General features: G+C 32.4%; 1 long non-coding RNA gene across 14 annotated transcripts in view; it reads left to right on the forward strand.

The window, feature by feature from the left end:
• Positions 1-21,674, forward strand: part of LOC144307445 (uncharacterized) — a 478,537-nt gene that overhangs the window by 249,247 nt on the left and 207,616 nt on the right. For 4 of the 14 annotated variants that reach the window (XR_013374321.1, XR_013374323.1, XR_013374322.1 and 1 more), the window contains exon 3: positions 19,230-19,394. The exons of 8 other annotated variants lie outside the window; for them this stretch is intronic. This is a non-coding gene — a long non-coding RNA (uncharacterized LOC144307445). Of the gene's footprint in view, positions 1-19,229; positions 19,395-19,480; positions 19,950-21,674 lie in introns of those variants that run through there. 2 more of the 14 variants (XR_013374328.1, XR_013374329.1) reach the window with 2 other exon arrangements.

Below are 21,674 nucleotides of genomic sequence, written 5' to 3' on the forward strand. Positions count from 1 at the left end.
CATGCTCTCCCTCTCTCTACTCTCTCTCTCTGTCCCTTAAATAATAATAAAATCTTTAAAAAAATAAAAATAAAACTTATAAAGAAACTGCACTAGAATGAGGAACTGAAAGTGCTCCTTTCAATGACCATATATATTAAGTTACATGGTTGCTGTCATTTTCAACTTTTATGATCATATGCTATTACTTTTTAAAAACTCCAGTACAAAAATAAATAAATAAATAAATAAATAAATAAATAAATAAATAAAAAATAAAAACTCCAGTACAAAATAGTCATAAAGGAAAAAAGGTAAAATGTTATATAAATAAAATATAATAAATTCAGTACAGATTATGAATATAGAAAAATTCACTAAATTAACTCCCCCCAAAAGAACCCCAAATCAGAGGAAATTGGCAGTGCAACTCTCCCAAAAGAACCCCAAATCAGAGGAAATTGGCAGTGCAACTCTCCATTAACTACTCGTTCAATAAGTTGCAGATATGAAAAAAATAGTATGAATCAGAAATTCAAAAACCAGTATAAAAAAACAGTGTTAGCAATGGAAATGTGTAAAACAAATTAAAACTCAGAATCAAACTCAGAAAATACTTTGAAGGAAAATATAAAATAATCTTAACAACTCACAAAATTGCAACAAGCACAAAGGAGTAAAACTGCAGCCATGTGTATAACAGGAAGAAATGACAAATAAAGTGAAATAGAAAAATAAAGCAAAAATCTTAAAGGTACAAAGTGAAATAGGGTGAAAAATGTTTTGAACTTACAAAAATAGACTATCATTAAGTGATACTTATTGAGCAGCTTATAGCCAGCTCTCTCTTAAAATACAGCACAATGCACTAAAGAAATTCAGAAAAGGTCCACTGTTGGGATCCCTGGGTGGCGCAGCGGTTTGGCGCCTGCCTTTGGCCCAGGGCGTGATCCTGGAGACCCGGGATCGAATCCCGCATCGGGCTCCCGGTGCATGGAGCCTGCTTCTCCCTCTGCCTGTGTCTCTGCCTCTCTCTCTCTGTGACTATCATGAATAAATAAAATCTTTAAAAAAAAAAAAAAAAAAAAGAAAGAAAAGGTCCACTGTTATCCAGTAGTGTGAGCACAATTAGCAGTCCTTTGCTATTTACATACTTTGCACAAAATGTTTTTAAAAGGTATTTCTAAAAAAGTATATAGTTTGCCCTTTTGTAATATATTTTCTTTGTAATGATGTTTTCTTAGGTGAGGTTTTGAACACATTTTCCATATAGTAGAAACCATTATTTCAAATGCGTTATATTTTAAACTACCATGTTACATATTTTAATGAGGCATCTATTTGAATATAATTTAATTGACTATGGTAGATCTAGCAATGTTTCTTAAAACAGTAGAAAAATGCTATTATTAAACAAAAGATATCCCATATAGCTGTGGTGACAGAAATATAGTAATGGAGCCATTAATCGTAAATACTTATTATAATTGTTTAGGAACATTTTACTTATACAAAACTCAGATAACTAAATATATTCTAGGAAAATATATAATTCTTTAATGTATTTTCAATTAGATGCATATCCTAGAATTTCTTCTCCAATACTTCACTTCCCTATTGAACAGATCAGAACTGGACCACTGAAGAAAAGTATCTATGTCCAGTGCATAGTTTTCCTTTTAATTACATGAAGAAATTAATTAGATGTTTGAAAGTGATTGTTAATCTATATTGAAAAGTGCCAATTTTAATAAAAGCTCTGAAAAATATCCACAGAAAGGTAAAAAAAAAAAAGAATTATAATTCTTATACTTTCTTTCCCTTGAGTTTCTCATCAATAGTATAAATTCCAGCAAAAAAAAAAAAAAAAGTATTTCACCATGATATCAGACTAAACCTTATAATGACTATGGAATAGCTAAACCATGTAATTATCTATTTAAAAGTCTAATTATACTAGTTTAAGAATTTTATTTTTCTTTCTTCTTTTACAAATCAATATTTTAATAGTACTCATTGTCATTTGAAAATAAATAAAATTTTAACACAGTATTTTGACCACTGGAGAAACCACTCAATATTAAAACTGCGAAATCAATGTATTTTTTTAAAGAAAGATTTTTATGTTTTTTTTTTAATTTTGATCTAAATATTATAAGCAAAAGCGTTCTGTTTCAGATATTTTGAAAGATTGATGTTATACATACACATTTTTCTACAGAACTAATCCTAAACTACTTGCCAATTGTAAGAGTTATTTAGGCATTTTCATAGTGAAATCTTTAAATGATTGCATATAATGTATTTAAATGAGTGATCTATTTAGAAAAACAAATTACTGCTATGTAGACCTATCATTTTACCCCCAAATAGTAGAAAAATGTAGAAATTGTTAACTCTTCAATATAGCATTGGTATCAGTAATACTTCCTTATATTCCCTTATTTTTATATTTTTTCCATTAAATCCTCCAGTCCTCCACTATAACGTTTTCAAGCAGAATTCCTTATAAGCAACTCACAAGGGGATGCCAGTTTGCCTCAGCAAAGAAATATCTTCGAAAATAGTTAAAAGCAGGAACTCTTTATGAAGTAAAGGGCGGGACTAGTTTTAGGTTTTCCCATTAATCATTAAGCTAACTACTATTGTTTCTATTTCACAGATAAGGAAATTGAGACTTGGAGATTTTTATTTAACATCCCTTAGTGAGTAACATACTTGACATTCAAAATTTGGGTGGATCTTCAGAGATGATTCTTTTTTTATTTTTAAGATTTTATTTATACAAAAAAAAAAAGAGAGAGAAATTTTATTTATCCATTAGAGACAGAAACAGAGAGAGAGACAGGCAGAGAGAAGCAGACTCCACACAGGGAGCCTGACATGGGACTTGATCCCGGGTCCCCAGGATCACGCCCGGGCTGAAGGTGGCGCTAAACCACTAAGCTTCCGGGGCGGCCCTTCAGAGATGATTCTTAATCACTTTACTAAACTGACTCTTCAAAAGCCACTAGGTTGCTGCAAGCTAAATATTTGACATTATGCTGAAAGGCTTTGGTCTGACTTGGATTCTATTAAGGCCACTGGGGACCTTTGAGTGAATTGTTACTGTGATGCTCCAACATCTTTGACTGACTTCATTACCTAGCAGTGAGAAATTTAATAAGTATACGAAATTACTACTTCTAGATTAATCAGGCATGCCTTAAAATCACAACTTTATAGGGGCACTTGTGTGGCTTAGGCAGTTAAGTATCAGCTTTTGGCTCAAGTCATGATCTCAGCGTCTTGGGATTAAGCCCCACTTTGGGATCCCTGAACAGCAGGGAGTCTGCTTCTCCCTCTCCTTCTGCTTTCTCCCTCCACCTTTCATGCTTTCTTCTTCTCATAAATAAATAAATAAATAAATAAATAAATAAATAAAATATTTAAAATTGCAATCTTATGAGAATGATTGACTGAATAAAAGCCATGCTGCTTACCTTGCAGAACTGCCTTTGATTTCAAAGCTGTGATTTAGGAGAGTATCAGGGATGGTTTTGCACTCGGTGGACATTTTTAAGACTCCCAGTGGTTTCCTTCTGATTATGTAAATTAGTATTCACGGAGGTCATTTCCCATAGGAAGTATCATTAAATGTACCTGAAATGACTAGCTTCAAATCAGAGCAGATACTAGAGATCACTTGTTCTCCAGAATAAGAAAAACAGGAATGACACACTCCAGAGCATTCAACTGTCAGTTCAGATATGCCACTCATTGCTGAAATGATGTAGATTCACACCAGTGTACTGTGTGGGGAGTCAAATAATAATAAGGGCAAGAATAAAACAGCATTTAATCACTGGCTACCTCCTGTGCATCAGGCAGTGTGCCAAGTGCTCTTTACATGCATTATCTTTAATCTGTTCAATAATCCTTTACTGTAGGGATTATTATCCCTAGTTTATAGAAGAATAACAGAGGCTTAGAGAGATTAAGTGATTTTTCTCAAGGACTGCAGATCTAGTAAATTGTATATTTGGAATCAGAGCTCCAGGATGTTTGTCACTGACGGCCACAAATAAAGGGATTATGTTATAAATGTATGACATTAACAAGTATCAGAGAGAAAGAATTTTAGTCACAACATATTCCATCATGTGGCATACAACTGTTTAATTATTCACCTACTAGTGAAAAACAATACTGGGTTAGGTCAAGGTGCATCAGCCTGATGAATTTCTTACAGAATGAGTGAAAGAATCTTTAGATCCATCTTTTTGCACTTTTGCTTCGTATGTGCTCACCGTTTACATACTCAACTAACTTCTCTTTTGGTGCAATCTTTTTCTTTTTTTCTGGCATTCTAAGTGGTCATATCTAGGCCAATGTCCTATCTTACACATTTGAGTCTCTAGCTCAGGCTCAATTTCTAAAGCATCATTCGAAAACCAAATTGAAAAAAGTGGATAGCCACCCATGGAAGTATTGTGAAGCTTGCAACCTTTTTTTTTTTTTACACTTATTTTATTAACCATTTCTTTCATACTTGCTATCAACCCTCTTGAAGAAAGATATTTCTCTCTGCCCGTTGCCTTGTAAAAGGCCTGCTATGCTTGCTATATTAAAAGAAGACAAATAATTAATTCAATAATTCTGTGTAATGTTTATTATCTATTTTCACGATGAGCTCTACATGTGGAAGGAACTGTGCACTCAAGATTGTGATCATCACCAACTTACTGTTTCCAAAGAGTATTGTGCAACTGAAGGGTGTATTGTGTGTGTATGCTTGGAGTGGGGAATAGGGTATAGTATTATTTCAAAGAAGCTTCCACATACTTAGGCAATGAATGGCATAAAATCTCTGAAAAGTACTAGGTTACAGCAAGATAATTGAAGATATGCAATCTACATTGTTAGAATTATGTGCTTTTTAGAAGAAGCCAAATGTTTTCTGAAGATACTACATGAGAAAAAAAATGTAGAGTACAGGTAGAACTGTGTTCTTTTAAGAGTCAGAGATTTCTATAATTCACACAAAAACAAAACTATTCTTTTGGATGTTAAGACAAAACTTTAGAATGTGTATCTACTTATGTTACATGTTTGATTAATTACAATGATTTTGGTTCCAAAATTTAAAGGTAGCTGAAATTTTGCTGGACTAATGTCCAAACTGATTATGTCCACGTTTTCAATAAATAACAAAACAGACGGAAGAAAAGTGTTAAAGTTAACTGGACTTTCCTTCCCATTATCTTTCAAGTTAAAAATCTTTAATACAGAGCAGCCCAGGTGGCTCAGCAGTTTAGCACTGCCTTCGACCCAGGGTGTGATCCTGGAGACCCGGGATCAAGTCCCACATCGGGCTTCTTGCATGGAGCCTGCTTCTCCCTCTGCCTGTGTCTCTCTCTCTCTCTTTTTCTCTCTCTCTCTCTGTCTTTTATGAATAAATAAAAAAAGATCTTTAATCCAGAATCATTACTTCCCCTAGAATTTTCTATTATTTTAGGGAGCTCTGCTTTACATATGTTTTGAGTGATAAAATATGTTTATAGTAATATTAGCCCAACAAAATAACTTTGATACAAGATGACAAAAATGAAACTGTTTTCAGATTTTGGAATATAAATTTAACAAATATATTTTGAGCTCCAGCTGTGAAATTTGGTATTTTTCTGAACAAGTAATAGCAAAATGGCCAAAATGCTCTTCTCTTATGGAGATTATATTTTTGTTTGAAACAAAATATACAAAAACAAATACATAAGCAAAGTTTATATATATATATATTATATTATATACATTATTTGTTTATTCATGAGAGACACAGAGAGAGAGGCAGAGACATAGGCAGAGGGAGAAGCAGGGTCCCCATGGAAAGTCCGATGTGGGACCCGATCCAAGGACCCTGGGACCACGACCTGAGCCAAGGGAAGATATTCAACCACTAGCCATACCGGTGCCCAGTTTATAATTTTTATGTGATGTTTAGTGCTATGGAAACAAATGCAAAGAAAAGATATAGGGAATGTTTTTTTTTATTTTTTTTTATTTTTATTTTTTGATCTAGGGAATGTTGGTGTGGCCATTTAAGATTATTTATTTATTTGAGAGAGAACAAGAGAGATCAGGGAGTGAGAGGGAGAATAAACTTTAGATGACCTGAACATCTTTCCATGAGAGCAAAACTTTAAAATATGTTTTAAAATGTTGGAGGATAATTTTATATGAGGTTAAGGAAGAAAAGAAACGCATGAATAGCACAAACAAAAGAAAGTTTGATATCTTATATAGGGCAAAGGAATATTAGAGAAAAAAGCAAACTCCAGACTGGAATATAATTTTTTTCTAAGCATTTATGAAACACTTAGCCATTATCAGCACTGTATTAAGAATTCCTGCATATCAATAAATAAAAGGTAAAAAAGTTTACAAAGGATATAAAAGGCTATTTATGGAAGAGGAAATCTGAACCCTCAATAACCATAAGTAAATATTTATAATTTTTAAATGGAAAATGCCAGTGAAAGGATTCAAGTAAAGATTTTACATTTATGAAAATGGCATGTACTTTTATGAAAGCACATATGGATGTTGATATTGTAGAAATGTAGACACAAAGAATACACATCTACTGCAGAGTTACGTGTAGGTATCCTAAAGAAACATATATATATATATATATATATATATATATATATATATATATATGGAATTTATATATATAAATTATAGATATATAAATATATCATATATATACATACATATACGTATATATATAAGATATATATGTATATATATATGTATATATATAAGAATTATGGTTGTAGCCTGAAACAGTTGAAATAAAGAAATTGATGGCACCAATTATAAAACTCCAAACTTGGCAAATTACTTACTTCAGAAAAAAGCACAGATTTGAGAAGACTATATTTTTAGGTCTACATGATAAATGATTGAGATACCACTGAAGAGCAAGATTTCTGTCCTAAATGGAAGGCATTAAAGGGGTGAATTTTGGTAAGCCCCACTGTGAGCAATAAATGCAAAAGGTAAAAGGATTGCAGGATTTCCCAGCACAGAACTAAAAGAAAATTAGAAATTATTGTCCAGGGATAAAAGTTAAGAGAACTTTGCAAACTACTGTAACCTTTGCAGCTTTCCCATGTGTGTTATTTTTTCTATTCCTTGTCTTTATCTTAGTACTGATTTATAGAATATACTTGTATTAAGGATTATGTTAGCTAAGGGAAGAGGGGTTTTATGTATGCAACAGAACACTATGGTTTTATGTATGCAACAGAACACTATGGTTCAAACACTATTAGTGTTTGGGACTCTTTTTTATTTCTGTTTACACTCTCTAGTTAAAATATTTTACAGTAAGGCTGTGTTTTTTAAGTTCTTACCTTTTATGTGATTGTCTGATGCCTTACAAAGGCCTTCTAAAGTCCTCCACACCAGTGGTATAAAATCTATGGAAAATGAGTTGCATTTCATGCAAATTGGAATTATGAAATATTTAAATCGTGTTTAACAAGCACTAATAAACACTCACTTTATTTGCAATTTAGAAATAATGTGATGATCTTGAGAATTATAAATTATTGTACATTTCAAAGATGGGAAGCCAAATGAGATGTAAATCATGTTTACACAATTATCCCATGGCAGCGAAGATTCAACTGGCAAAGAGAAATAGCTGCCATTATTTATCAGAATGTTTTAAACCCTCACTATGTTCATGTGTATCAGAACTTCTCTCAGAATTGATGGTGACAAGTGTGCTGTCATTTTAATCTTCACTGTTACCATAATCAGTTGATTAACTTGTTATTAAGAAAAGGTATTTATTCTCATGCTGGAAATGTGCTAAACTCAGTACATTGGTGCAGCGTTTAGAAGTGAAATGCCAAGAGTAGGTCAGACAACTGATATGCTACATTATGCGATTAATTTAGGAATAAAATATGAAAAATATTACAAAGAAAGATGGAAAAAAAAAGAGCCATGCTAAACTGACATAAGTTTAATCATGTAACTTTCTGTTTTTTACATCATAATGACTAGGAAGAGAATATAAAACTAATTCATTTTTAATTACTTCGAAATATAATTATATGAGTTTTTAAATAATGAGGATATCCTGAACTAGATAATTATCTTGATATATTTTAAAATAACTTAGTTAATACAAATATCTTATTTGACACATTTTTCAAAGTGAAAGTAGTATTCAAATTATCAAAAACAGTGTGGGCATGTAATTTCAAGTAGGCATTTAATTCTGCTTGCTGTTTACTTCTCCCTTTTTCCTTTTCCTTTTTTCTTTTTGCCTCTTTCTTTCTCTTTTCTCCTTTTCAATCCATAATGCTTCCAGTTTTTAAGTTAGTATAGATTTTTGAACAAGCTCTCTATCCTCTGCAAAAAAAAAAAAATCCTAGGGATTAAACCCACTCTAAATTGTTGTGTGTAATTACTGAAAATAAACGAGAGTCCTAGGCTGAAATAGAGAAATCTTTATAGGAAACTAGAGATCTGGGATCCCTGGGTGGCACAGCGGTTTGGCGCCTGCCTTTGGCCCAGGGCGCGATCCTGGAGACCCGGGATCGAATCCCACATCGGGTTCCCGGTGCATGGAGCCTGCTTCTCCCTCTGCCTATGTCTCTGCCTCTCTCTCTTTCACTCTCTGTGACTATCATAAATAAAGAAAAATTAAAAAAAAAAAAAAAAGAAACTAGAGATCTTTCAGAGTATGCGAGGAATTTATCACAACTGGTTGATTCCCCAAGGATAGTTTCCCCATTAACTTACAGATTTCTGAATTTACAAAAAAAACACTTTGTATTTGTCTTTGTGGCTCATAATCACAAATTCTAAATACACTGCTTTTTATTATTTTGAATCCTGGATCTCAGCCTAGTGTCATATGTGCAAGACAAGTATCTCATGATTCATCAGTGATTACTTGAAATTGTTGTGTGACATATTATGCCATAGCACATAGCTACTCTTAACTATTAATCATAACTAGAAATCTAGCTAGGCATCCACTGCCCCCTTTTCATATCTATGTTCTTTAAGTAATAGTTTTACATAAAATATGATGTAAAATATAGTTAATCTAGGATTTTTTTTTCCTGTATTATAATTTAGCTATTCCTTTACATAAGAGAAATTTTACTCTTGTCCTCAAGGAACAGATCCTATTTCCCTCCCCATATTTTGCTTTTTAACCTGTGAAAACTATTCCTGAAAATAGTCTTTTAGATTAGTCCCAGTATGTAGGTTTCATTTACCCGCCTTATTTATGCTTCATGTTTTATTTATTTTTCTAATTAGAAACTCAGCCAGGTTCAAATGCTGAAAGCAGAAAACAGGCTGAAGGGACCCACATTTTGTCTTTTGGAGTCTTAGGTGTACATAATCAATGCCCCTTGTAGAAATGCACAACATGAGCTAATTTTTATAAAACTGGAACAAGCCTCTCATATAATTTTTATAATACCATAAAACCTAATGTTATGTTAAATTATTTTTTATATTCTACAAGGACATTAGTAGGAGACACAGTAGTGAAAGGTACAGTCTTTTCAATGTTCTTTGCATTTCATTCTACAATGGATACCCTTTAATTTTCCAACTTTACTTCCAGCTAATTACAAAAATTTAAATTATCCCAACAAATGATATTTTAAATATTTTAACATATGTGATTTATCATTTTAAAAATTATTTCCAACCTTGTACATTTTATTCATTTATTTTTTTAAATCTAGGTACATTTTAGAATTGACACATTTTCTATATAAAAAACTGTGTATTGGCAACCAAAAATGTTGCATTTGTTTATAAATGAAAGTGTTCATTTGCTACTCTCCATTTCCAGCCTCTTAAATATTAATCAGTTCTTTATTACATGGAAGGGATTTCAAAAATAAACCACAACTTTATCCTCCTTGTGTATTTTACTTTATTTTAAACTAGAATAAATTTTAGGGTGTATCAAAACATAACAGTTGTAATAATAGCAATTTCAAACTGAACAAGTAAGTTTAAAATGTCATTTCTTAAGACACTAAATTATTTGTTCTGTAGAACACATAACAAAATAAGACCAAAAATTAAAATAATACTTACAGCAGCTACTATTTTAGCTTGAAGTTTTGAGAAATTGTGTGGTTTATTTAAGGTCATAGAGATATTAAGAATCAAATTTATGAAACTAATTTAGATGTCTTGAACCATCTTGTATTTTTTGCCACCAAAACATTCTGTTAGATACCAAAATGTGTACTTCTGTTCTTATATTCCTATTTAACTGGCATTCTGGAAAACCCTTATTGTCATTGTTATCAGAACCTCTTTATCTCTCTTAGTTGTTATTCTGGACCCTTCTATAGAAATACAACAATCATTGTCTTTATCTGCATTTCTACTTTCTACATCTAAATTGTATCAAATTTTATTTTAAATTGCCTCATGGATTTTACATTCCTTTTTATTGTTGGTATTCTTATCCTGGTCTAGGCCGTTTATCAGCTAATTACTGAGTTATTGAAATGGTTTAATTTCTGCTCACATTTTCTTTCGTCTCAATTCCAGTGGTGTTGTAACTGAACTAGGTGAGTTCACTCCATGGGGAGTTACAGGTAGAAACTACACCAGGTAGACTTGTCACACAAAGGAAACTTGATTTGCATCACATAAGGACATCATAGAGAATAACTTCCAAAGCTGTAACTTCCTGAGTGGGAGTGAGTGGGTTTCTTTTTCTTTTTCTTTTTCTTTCTTTTTTTTCTTTTTTCTTTTTTCTTTTTTGAGAGAGGAGAGCGAGCACAAGAGAGGGGAGGAGCATAGGGAGAGGGAGAGGTAGAGGGAGAAAACCTCAAGCAGGCTCCTTGCTGAGCATGAGCCCAGTGCAGGGCTCATCCCAGGACCCCGAAATCATGACCTGATCTGAAATCAAAAGTCCGATGCATAAAGAATTGAGCCACCCAGGTGCCCTGTTTCATTTCTTCAAGGCTAGGATGAATATTCAGAAAGGGAGTTTTGTCCTTGCCTATAAAGGTGGACATAAGGTTATGCAGACATAGAAAACATTCTCATATGTGCATCTTATATTATGATAAAGAAGCTTGTGCTCCTCCCAGAGTGAAGACTTTGATATTATAAGGAAGCAGAGGTAACTGTCAGACAAGGGGAAGGGGGCTATGGGCGTGCTCCAAGAGCTGGTATAAACTTGGGCTATTTATTTCAGGTTAGGAGTAGGGTCTTGCTTACTTTTGAAACAGCAGTGGGAGTTTTACCACTGATTTATTGCCTGCAGTATGGTTAGGCTATATCCTGGCCTGATACCCTGAGACTATTAGTTTTTGCATTCCCTTTGTTTCCTTAAAATTCTTAGCTACTGAGGCTTTTACATTTCTTTGTAATTCTGACACTCCCTAGGAAGTTGTAGGAGAAATGTGCTAGGGCAAAAACCAGTAAGGAATAGATCATGGAAAAATAGACGGGGGCCTAAAATGACTTCTTTCTGGGGACCCCTTACACTTTCTGCTTGCAGTTAGTGTACAGTTATTGCTGCAAGACCACTGTCACTCTGTCACTACATTGACCAAGACCCTATAAATGTTTTTGTTGCCTAAACAATCACAATAGGAGCCCATACTGTTTATCCAACTCTCAATCTTATTTTATTTTATTTTATTAATCTAATTTTATTTTTTTAAATATTTTATTTATTTATTCATGAAAGACACAGAGAGAAAAAGAGAGGCAGAGACATAGGCAGAGGGAGAAGCAGGCTCTATGCAGGGAGCCTGATGTGGGACTTGATCCAGGAACTCCAGGATCACACCTTAGTCCGAACGGAGGCAGGCCCTAAACCACTGAGTCACCCACGTGTCCCTCAATCTAATATTATATTAAACAATAAACTTGGATCTAATCAGAGGTTTTCTCAAAGCCCCTGGAACTTATTTCTCATGCTGTACTCTATCTATGTTTTGCCTATTTTTGCCTTTCGACCTAGCAAAATCTTTCCTGTTCTCACTTAATCTAAGTTCCAAACATTAATCAACAGAAGTCCTACTTCCTCAAAGAAGCTTACTCCAGCAGTAACTTTCTCTACCATAGGAGAATTGCCTCCTATAGTCTGATAGTAATAACACTTATTCTGAGGACGTCTCTGTCTCTATTTTTTTTTAAAGATTTTATTTATTTATTTATGAGAGACACAGAGAGAAAGGGAGAGAGAGATAGGCAGAGGGAGAAGCAGGCTCCCTATAGGGATCCTGATGTGGAACTGGATCCCGGAACTCCGGGATCATGCCCTGAGCTGAAGGCAGACGCTCAACCACTGAGCCACCCAGGAGCCCCTTCTTTGCCTCTGTTGAATAAGAAAATTAATATCCCAATCTCAGAAGCCAATATATTACCTCTTTTTCAATTCCTTAAAATACCTCTTTAAAATATTTATAAGTGTCTATTTTTTTCCAGAACATGAGTATTCACCAGAAAAAAATTCATGGCAATTTTAATATTTTTCCTGAAAAATAATTTGGTATGAGTATCTGAAAGCACAAAGATGCTTCACTCTGTTCCTGGCACACATGATACAGTCAGGACAAGTTAGAATGGGCAGAGGTGGGCTTTAGGAATGTTGAGATAGGCTTTGCCTAAGGGGTGACATTTAAGCAGATAACTAGAATGCTAAACAGAGAAATAGAGAAGACATACAGAAAGAATTGGGACAGGAAAGGGATTCAAGTGTGCTAAGATAGAAAGAAGTAAAAGATGCTGTTATAGCTAGAGCCCAGGGAGAGAGGGTACAAATGGAATGGAAAAGGCAAAGTTCAGGTAACATAGGACTTTATAAAGTATACTAAGGATTTTTGAAATGTATATTAAGGACAATGGGAAACAACAGAAGACTTTTATGCTAAATGTGATGGAACTTAAATTACATTTTTTAAATTGACGCACATTTTTAAAAAATGTTCTTAGTTGACACACTATGTTACATTAGTTTCAGGTGTGTAACATAGTGATTTGACAACTCTGTAGATTTCTATGCTCACAGTGTGGCTACCAGTTTTCACTATCCCATTAACTGCATTCTGTGCTGTACCTTTTACCTCTGTGATTTATTCATTCCAAAACTGGAAACCTGTATCTCCCACGCCCCTTCACCCTTTCCTTTCTCCTCACCTCCATCCCCTTTGGCCTTAGGCAATGGCAAATTAATATTTTCAACAGCAATATAAAGAGGATTTTAAAAATTCCTGCATTACGTATAATTTGACAACATAATAAAACACAAAATATGAACATATTCATAAAAGTATATGTCATAAGGATTGCTTAAGCTTCTGAACACTATGCAAAATTAAACCTGATAACATGGAGTATTGCTTGGCATCTTTCCAAAGGAGTTTTAATTTAGTAGCATAGGCATTGTTTACAGTTCTTTGTTCCCTTCCTGTTTACCAAAGTCAATTTCACTTATTTATCATAATAGTTGCAGGTTTTAGTAACAGTGAATTTCATATTTTCTTAGAGAAGAAAAATATCTTTACATATATACATGTCATGAATAATTAATTCTCTCTCTCATTCTCTCTCTCTCTCTTTTGAGGATGTGTGTTAAAGCTGTTTGGTCTTGCATGTTATTTCAAGTACTTGGCTAGTAAGTCAACCCTGAGACTCACAGAGTCCATCTTAAGATTATTTTTTCCAAATAAGTTAAAGACACAATATTATATTACTTCCAGTAATATGCTATTTGAGACCATAAACATCATTAATATTCAGAAGTTTAAAAGATACACACAATTGTTTACGTAACTGTGCATTTAGATAATACATGTTTGTAATGTTTTTTTTTTTTTTCTCTAAGGCAAATCTAGTGATGATTTTATTTTTTTTTTAAGATTTTATTTATTCATGAGAGAGAGAGAGAGGCAGCGACATAGGCAGAGGAAAAAGCAGACTCCATGCAGGGAACCTGACGTGGGATTCAATCCTGGGCCAAAGGCGGCAGTAAACCACTGAGCCACCCGGGCTGCCCCATGATTTTAGCCTTTGAATTGCATTTCACCAATTTTGAAGTTGGTATTGCTTTAATATATTCATAAAACGGCTCTTTGTGTGACTACTTTGAATATCTTTTCATTATCATTCTTGAGTCAACATTTTTTGTTAGCACAAGTAGTAGTTTATTGTCTTGTTTTTGAAATGTTAAAGAAGACACATCTTGTGTCTGGTTTCTAGATCTAACTTTCCTTGTACATATGTTGGTTTAAAATGTAATGTCGTAAGTAGAAGCAAAGGTTAGGAAAAAAGAATGGAGGGACAAAAAGGAAGTTATAATTTCCTGCCAGTTCACAGAGATGGCAAGGAATTGAATGATGTCTAAATTATGAAGGAGGAGATAAAAACAATAGATATTATGCTACCTTATAACCTTAACTGGGAAGGAAATAAGTTTTGAAAAAAAATGATAAACAAATTTGAGCCATAAATACTTAATGAAATAATCTAAAATTTATATCCTGTGCATGCATACCTAATTTTGTGTCTATGCACTCCTCACATACATTGATTCTTAAGAGATTTAAACACTGTATTTAAAGTATATTAACCCCACTGCTCTAAATTAGTGAGAAATTATTTATGAATTAAGTACATTTTAAAATTCAAGAACTTGTGTTTGAAGCAGTTAGACATAGCTGCATTCTTTACCAAACTGTGAGTACTTGTATAAGTGATAATCTAGAGGCTTTCCCAGCATTGTTAAAATAAGTTCTTCAGAATATAAGCACTTCAGAATATAATGATTCTAGATGGAAACTCAAGTCTTTAGGAATGAATGAAGAGGAAAGAATATGTTAAATACATGATCAAGTATAGAATTACATTTCCTTTCAAATTTCCTAATATGCATATGACTATTTAAAGGCAAATCTATTACACTGTGTGGTGATATTTATAGCATACATATATGCAGTATATATAGCAACTACGAAAGGGATTGAGAAGGATATTAATAGAATATAGTTGAAAGCGCTTTCATTTTATTTAAATTTTACTTATACAAAATAAAAAGTTAAATTATAAGATTTATATATAATGTATAAATTAAATAAGAAAAGATATAAAAGCTCTATAGATTAAAATGGAATTCTATATATTATATATATGTGTGTGTGTGTGTGTGTACATAAGTATGTGTATGCTGTGTATTCCTCAAGAGAGTGAGAGAGCAACAAAAGAGGAGAAAAACCTGAAGACAGAAAAAAAAAGTAACTCCATAGACAAATATAACTGAACATATTACATTAAATATTAATGGACTTAAACTTCAATTACACAGCAAAGATTGTCAGAGTGGATACAAAAGGGCAGTACAACTGTTTACAAAGATCTGAAATAGATACATGTTAAATATGTATTTGTTTCAATGTAATTGTCAGAAAAAAATATACTATACCAACAAGAAAGAATATGAAGCAGGATGGGCTGTATTAACACCAGATAAATTAGACTTACACATAAAGGTAGAGAACATTTTTTTTTATAACATAGACCTATATAAATGCAAATATAAATTTTTAAAATGCAAATATAAATGTAAAATGAAAACTATAAATTCCTGGAAGATAACATAAACAGTATAGATGACCTTGAATTTGGTGATTATTTAGATACAACACCAAAAACACTGATCCATGAAAGAAAAAGATTGATTAGCTGGACTTCATTAAAATTAAATACTTTTGCCCTGCCAAAGTCACTCTCAAGAGAATGAAAGACATGCCACAGATTGAAAGAAAATATTTATAAAAGGCATATCTGATAAAGGATTGTTATGTAAAATATACAAAGAACTCTTAAAAGTCAACTATAAGAAAACAACCTGATTAAAAATTGAGCCAAAAAACCTTAATATACAGGATATACAGATGGCAAATTGTGTATAAAAAGATGCTCCACATCATATATCATCAGGAAAATACAAATTAGAGATATCACTACACATCTATTAGAATATACAAAATCCAGAACCTTACAATATCAAATGTATGATATTATTATGATAGACACATGCCATTATAAGTTTATTTTTTTTCCATTATAAGTTTAAAATAAAAAAAATTTAAAAAGTTTAAAATAGAATATTAGTTATTAGTAAAAAGCAACAAACTGCTTATGCGTGAAACAACATGGACAAAATCTTATACATGTATGACTCTATTTCTATGACCTTCTGATGAAGGCAGAAAAGAACTCAGTGGTCACCAAGGGATAGGCTGGCCACAGTTGTTGACTACAAAGGAAAATCAGATTTTGAGAAGGTGATGGAACTGTGTCATGGAAAATCAGATTTTGAGAAGGTGATGGAACTGTGTCATGGTCTTGATAACAGTGATTACATGCCTCTGTGTTTGTCAAGCCTCCTAGAACTGTACACTAAAAGGGTAGCTTTTTCTATATTTTACTTCAAAAAAATAAAAAGAAACAGTGATTATGCATGATTCTATACATAAGATTTGACTAAATATATATTTGTTTAAAGATTTATGTATGTATTTTAGTGAGATTGAGCACATAAGCAGGAGGGGTTGAGGGAGAGAGAATCTCAAGGAGATTTCACACTGAGCGTGGGGCTCTACATGGGGCTTGATTTCATGACCCAGAGATTATAACCTGAATTCAAACCAACTGTCAGTTGCTTAATTGATTGTACCAGCCAGACACACCCTTGGCTAAGTATATTTTTTAGTTTAGTATCTGGGTCATAGTCTACCTTCATTATGTCTTTCTTTTATAGAAACATAAACAAAGTACTAATTAAATTTTGTGGGGTGATAGAATGGATCAATATCATGAGTTTGGTGGTAGTTGAATTAACTATAGATTTATTCAAAAGTCAAAAATTTTACATGAAAAGAGGTAATTTTTAATGTATATAAATTATACCTCAACATATCTGGTTTACATATTTCAGTGGACTGGTATTGAGTAAAATGATAAATAATTGCCTCCTGAGAAGGAAACTTGAAATTTGCATTTAGGATATAGATAGATATCGATATAGATGATAGAGATATAAAATTACATGCCCTGAAGTTTCCATTTAGTGCTAATATGTTAAAGTATAAGAACTCAATTCCTGTAGTAGCATATATTAATTATAACATCACCCCCTCACAAATAGTCTCTTATACATTGACTCTCATTTGAGTTCAATATATTAATCTCACACCTTTTAACAGCAATTAGTGGCAAGAAGCAGTCAGTGGCTCATTTTCGTGGCTTTAATAATTATGAGGAAAATATTTTTTTGTAATGTGAAAATGATGCTTTTAATTCATAATTATGTGTTTCATTATGTATTTATATATTTTAATTAAGTGTAGATTCCAAAAAGAAAGTTAAATTAAATAATACAAAAAATACCATATGGGAAGGCAATACACAGAATTTCCAAACATGTATATAAATGTATGTGATTTGAATATGTGTATACACACTTTTTATTTGGCATCTTTAGTGAGCATCTACTATTTTTCACAATATCGTTTTTATTCTTGAAACAGCATACCACACACTATATTGCAGACACTTCCTTCCTCTATTCAAAGCTCTCTCTTTGGTGGGAGTTATTATTAACACAATATCGACTTTGTAGCCTTAGTTATTTTGTCCAGCAAAAGTACCTAAAAAAAGACAAATGGATTTTTTACCATTTTTTATTCCAAAAATGCCAGAAAAAAGAAATTTTTACTGATTAAATACTGGACATATGTTTTGGAGGCTGTTGGCAGCTGCCTCCCTCTATCCTCATCTTCTATGATGCAGAAAAGTAGCAGTAACAATCATAAAGGTGCAAAAAAATGAAGAAAGGCAACATCAAATTTAAATAATCCCCAAAGACACTTATAAAGCCAAGTCATGTCTATAGTTAAGCCAGATAACTCTTTCTAAATGAAGTCATTCTCACCCATATCAATTAAATAAATAGTATTTTTCTAATCAGTTCAAATTATATGCTATCAACTGCAAGCAATAGTTATGACTGATACATCAGTTATGTATAGTTTGCTAATTAACCTCAATTAGTTGCCCTAAAACCAGTGTTGATTTATGTTGAAATAGTTTAAGCTTTCCCACCAGTGTACCACATACCTGTTACTTGTTTTTTTTTTTTTTTTAAGGTTTTATTTATTTATTCATGACAGGCAGAGAGAGAGAGAGAGAGAGAGAGAGAGAGGGAGAGAGAGAGAGACAGGCAGAGGGAGAAGCAGGCTCCAAGCAGGGAGCGTGACGTGGGACTCAATCCTGGGTCTCCAGGATCACACCCTGGGGCTGAAGGTGGCTCTAAACCGCTGGGCCACCAGGGCTGCCCCCTTTTACTTATTTTGAAACTTGCATTTAGCAGTAGTGCGCATTTTTGTAGAAATATCTTTTTAAAAATAAAGAAATGTTTAATTTTAATGTAACACGCCTACACAAGAGCTTAGAAATTTTAGGCTGTTTGGAAGTATTTCTAGGTTTTTTGCTTATGTAAACATTTATGAAAATGCATGCATAATTGCAAGTGCTAGTTTTAAGGCATTAATAAGAACATGGAAAGAAAAGCAACAAATTTAGAAAATATTAATTACAAATATATTTTGCAAATGCATATATATATTATTCCCAAAATATGTATTTGACTACAAACTCATAATATTTGTATAACTTTCTCAAATCTGTAAGAAAAACATATTTCATCAGAAAAATGTACAAAAGATTTGAATGAGGACTTAGCAAAATAAAATATCCAGATGGATATATTCCTCAACAAATCTTTGTACAGTGAATACGCTCATGACACCACCCCTCAGATCAAGAAAAAACACTAACAGCATTTTGGAAATCTCTTTCATACTCCTTTGCAGTTACTACTTTGTGATGGTAACCACCATAATTTCTATTATCACCACAAAGGAACTTATCCATTTTATATAAATAGAATTAACACACACTCTTCGGCATCTTCTTTCCTGCATTTAGTATTATGTTTATGAGATCCATTCATGTTATTACATCTCTAGTGTATACTTTTTTATTGTAGAATATCATTGTTTGATTATTTTCTAATTTATTTATTTCATGGTTACTAGCATTTGGGTTGTTATCAGGTATAGCTCTTTTTTTTCAGGATTTTATTTTATTATTAATATTATTATTTTATTTATTTATGTATTTTTGAGAGAGAGAGCAAGAGAGAGAAGTTGCTGGAGGAGGGGACGAGGAAGAGAGATAAGAAGACTCCCCGCTGAGCAGGGAACCTAGCATGAGGCTCAATCCAGGGCTCCAGGATAATGACTGAGCTGAAGGCAGACACTTAACCAACTGAGCCACCCAGGTGCCCCCAGGTATATCTCTTGTGAGTAATATTGCTACAAACATTCTGCAATTTTTTTTGGTAAAGGGATATATTTACCCTTTGCTTCCCTTTCAGGTACATTCCTAGGAGATAAGTTGCTGAATCATAGTATATACAGTATGTATGAAAATGTCTAACAGATATTGCCAAAAGTTTGCCTAAAATGGTTTTGTCAATTTCAGTTCCCACCAGAAATATATGAATATTCTAATTCCATATCATCACTAAAATTTGGTTTGTTCATTTTTTTTCTTCTCATGTTCTGGTGGGTATATAGTATCATTCAATTATGATTTTATTTTGCATTTTCCTTAACTGATGAGGTCAAACACTTTTCCTATGTTGATAGCCATTTGGATATATTATTTTGTTTAATGGCTATTCAAGTCTTTTACTTATTATTCCATAGAACTGCTTGTCTTTTTCCTACAGAGTTGAGACATTATTTATGTAAATGCTGTATATGAGTCCTTGTGAAATTTATGTTTTGCAAATATCTCCTCTCAATCTGTTCCTAGTTTTTCCACTCTTTGTTTTTTAAATCTAGTACCTATAAATGTTCTATGCATTTAAAATTTATTATTCATTTATTAAAGATTCACATGAGACATAAAACTTAGAGATACTTCAAAATAGCTATTATATCTAAGATTTATTTTATTTAAAATTTTATTTAAAATTTAAAATAATTATAGGACAAAATACTCCATGAAGATTATTAAAAGAGTAATGATTGAAAATTTCACTAATCTACTAATTAATTATGCTAAGATTTAATTTCCTTTCATATTTTGTGATCTTTATACACTCTTAAGCAATATTTTCTTGATTAAAGAAAAGGTGGTTCTCATAGTCTTACACATTTTCCCCAAGGTGCTTTTTTTCACTGAACGCATTAGAAGGATTACATGTGTTAAAAAGTCCATTTTTTTATGATACACATGAGGAAAGAAAAGAGTCTCTTGGCAAAAGCAAGATATTATTGCTTAAGCATTCCAATCCTGGGAGGACCATTAAATGTAGTGTAAGTTAAACGTATTTTTGTTGCTTTCTGTTTTCTGGTAAATACCACAGCTAGTTGTTCATATAAAACATATAGGGAAATACATTTCAACCTTGAATTTAATTTTCTATATGGAAACCTTATGCATTGTACCCATCTTAGTATAATAAGGTCATAAATCATATTTCTGAAGAATCCTTATTGTAAAGTCTTCAGAGCATGTGAAAACAACTCAGAAGTTACCAGTTTAGCCTTTATTAAGTTACCTTGAATTAATCCCCATTTATGACTCTTGGAAGTGTATCAGTTTACCCAATCTAATTAATCCTTCCACATAATTTTTTTTTTTCCTTCCACATAATTGAAGACTCTTAATATACTTGCCAGTCATTAACAACAATAAAAAATACTAAACTATGACTTAAAGTGAAAAAAATTAAACAGAATTTTGTAAGCAGAAAATTGAGAACACACTTTAATTCACTGAATTTTACCCACTGTCTGGACCATTTAATCATTCCATCAATACATCAATAGGCTGTCTAACAAACTGAAATGGCTCTCGTTTCATTATTCTGACTCCAAATGCTGAAAAAAATTTGGCACTTAAATAAACTAGATTAGATGTGCATTTCACTTTTGACCAAATATATTTGACTCTTTCCCAAACATTAGGCATTTAACAATGACATCTGTTAACCACATAGAGTAGCCTTGGGGTTAGAAACTCCATAGTATTGTTTCCAGAAAATTCAATCACTTGCAAAAAAGAGTTTTGGTTTTTTTTAAAGTGTTGAAAGAAAAACTTTGGATATATAAAAAAATGCCTTAACTCTTACATTTCCTCAGTACCATAAGTGTCATTTCTTCCTCTTTTTTTTCTAATCAAGTAAGGTCTATGCTCAATATGGACCTTAATTTACGACCCCAGGATCAAGAGTCACATGCTGACAACTGAGCCAGCCAGGAGCCCCCATTACTGTTATTTTCAATGCAATTATTATTTTATTATGGTTAAGCAAATAAGAAATGTACTCTTAAAGAAATCATTTAAAAGTAACCAAACTGTATGAATTTTTTTATTTGTGTGATATTTAGTGATAATCTGATTGTATAAAAGAGCATATATTATTTTAAATTTAGTGATATTCTGACTGTATAGAATAGTATGTATTATTTTAAAGCAAAATATCTATTTAGACTGTCTTCAAGTCCACTTTGTATATTTTCTATTTTTTAATCCTTTTCGTTTCCAGCTTAACTGGG

Source organism: Canis aureus, chromosome 38, assembly GCF_053574225.1.
Source record: "Canis aureus isolate CA01 chromosome 38, VMU_Caureus_v.1.0, whole genome shotgun sequence".
In the NCBI taxonomy this organism is placed as follows: Eukaryota; Metazoa; Chordata; class Mammalia; order Carnivora; family Canidae; genus Canis; species Canis aureus.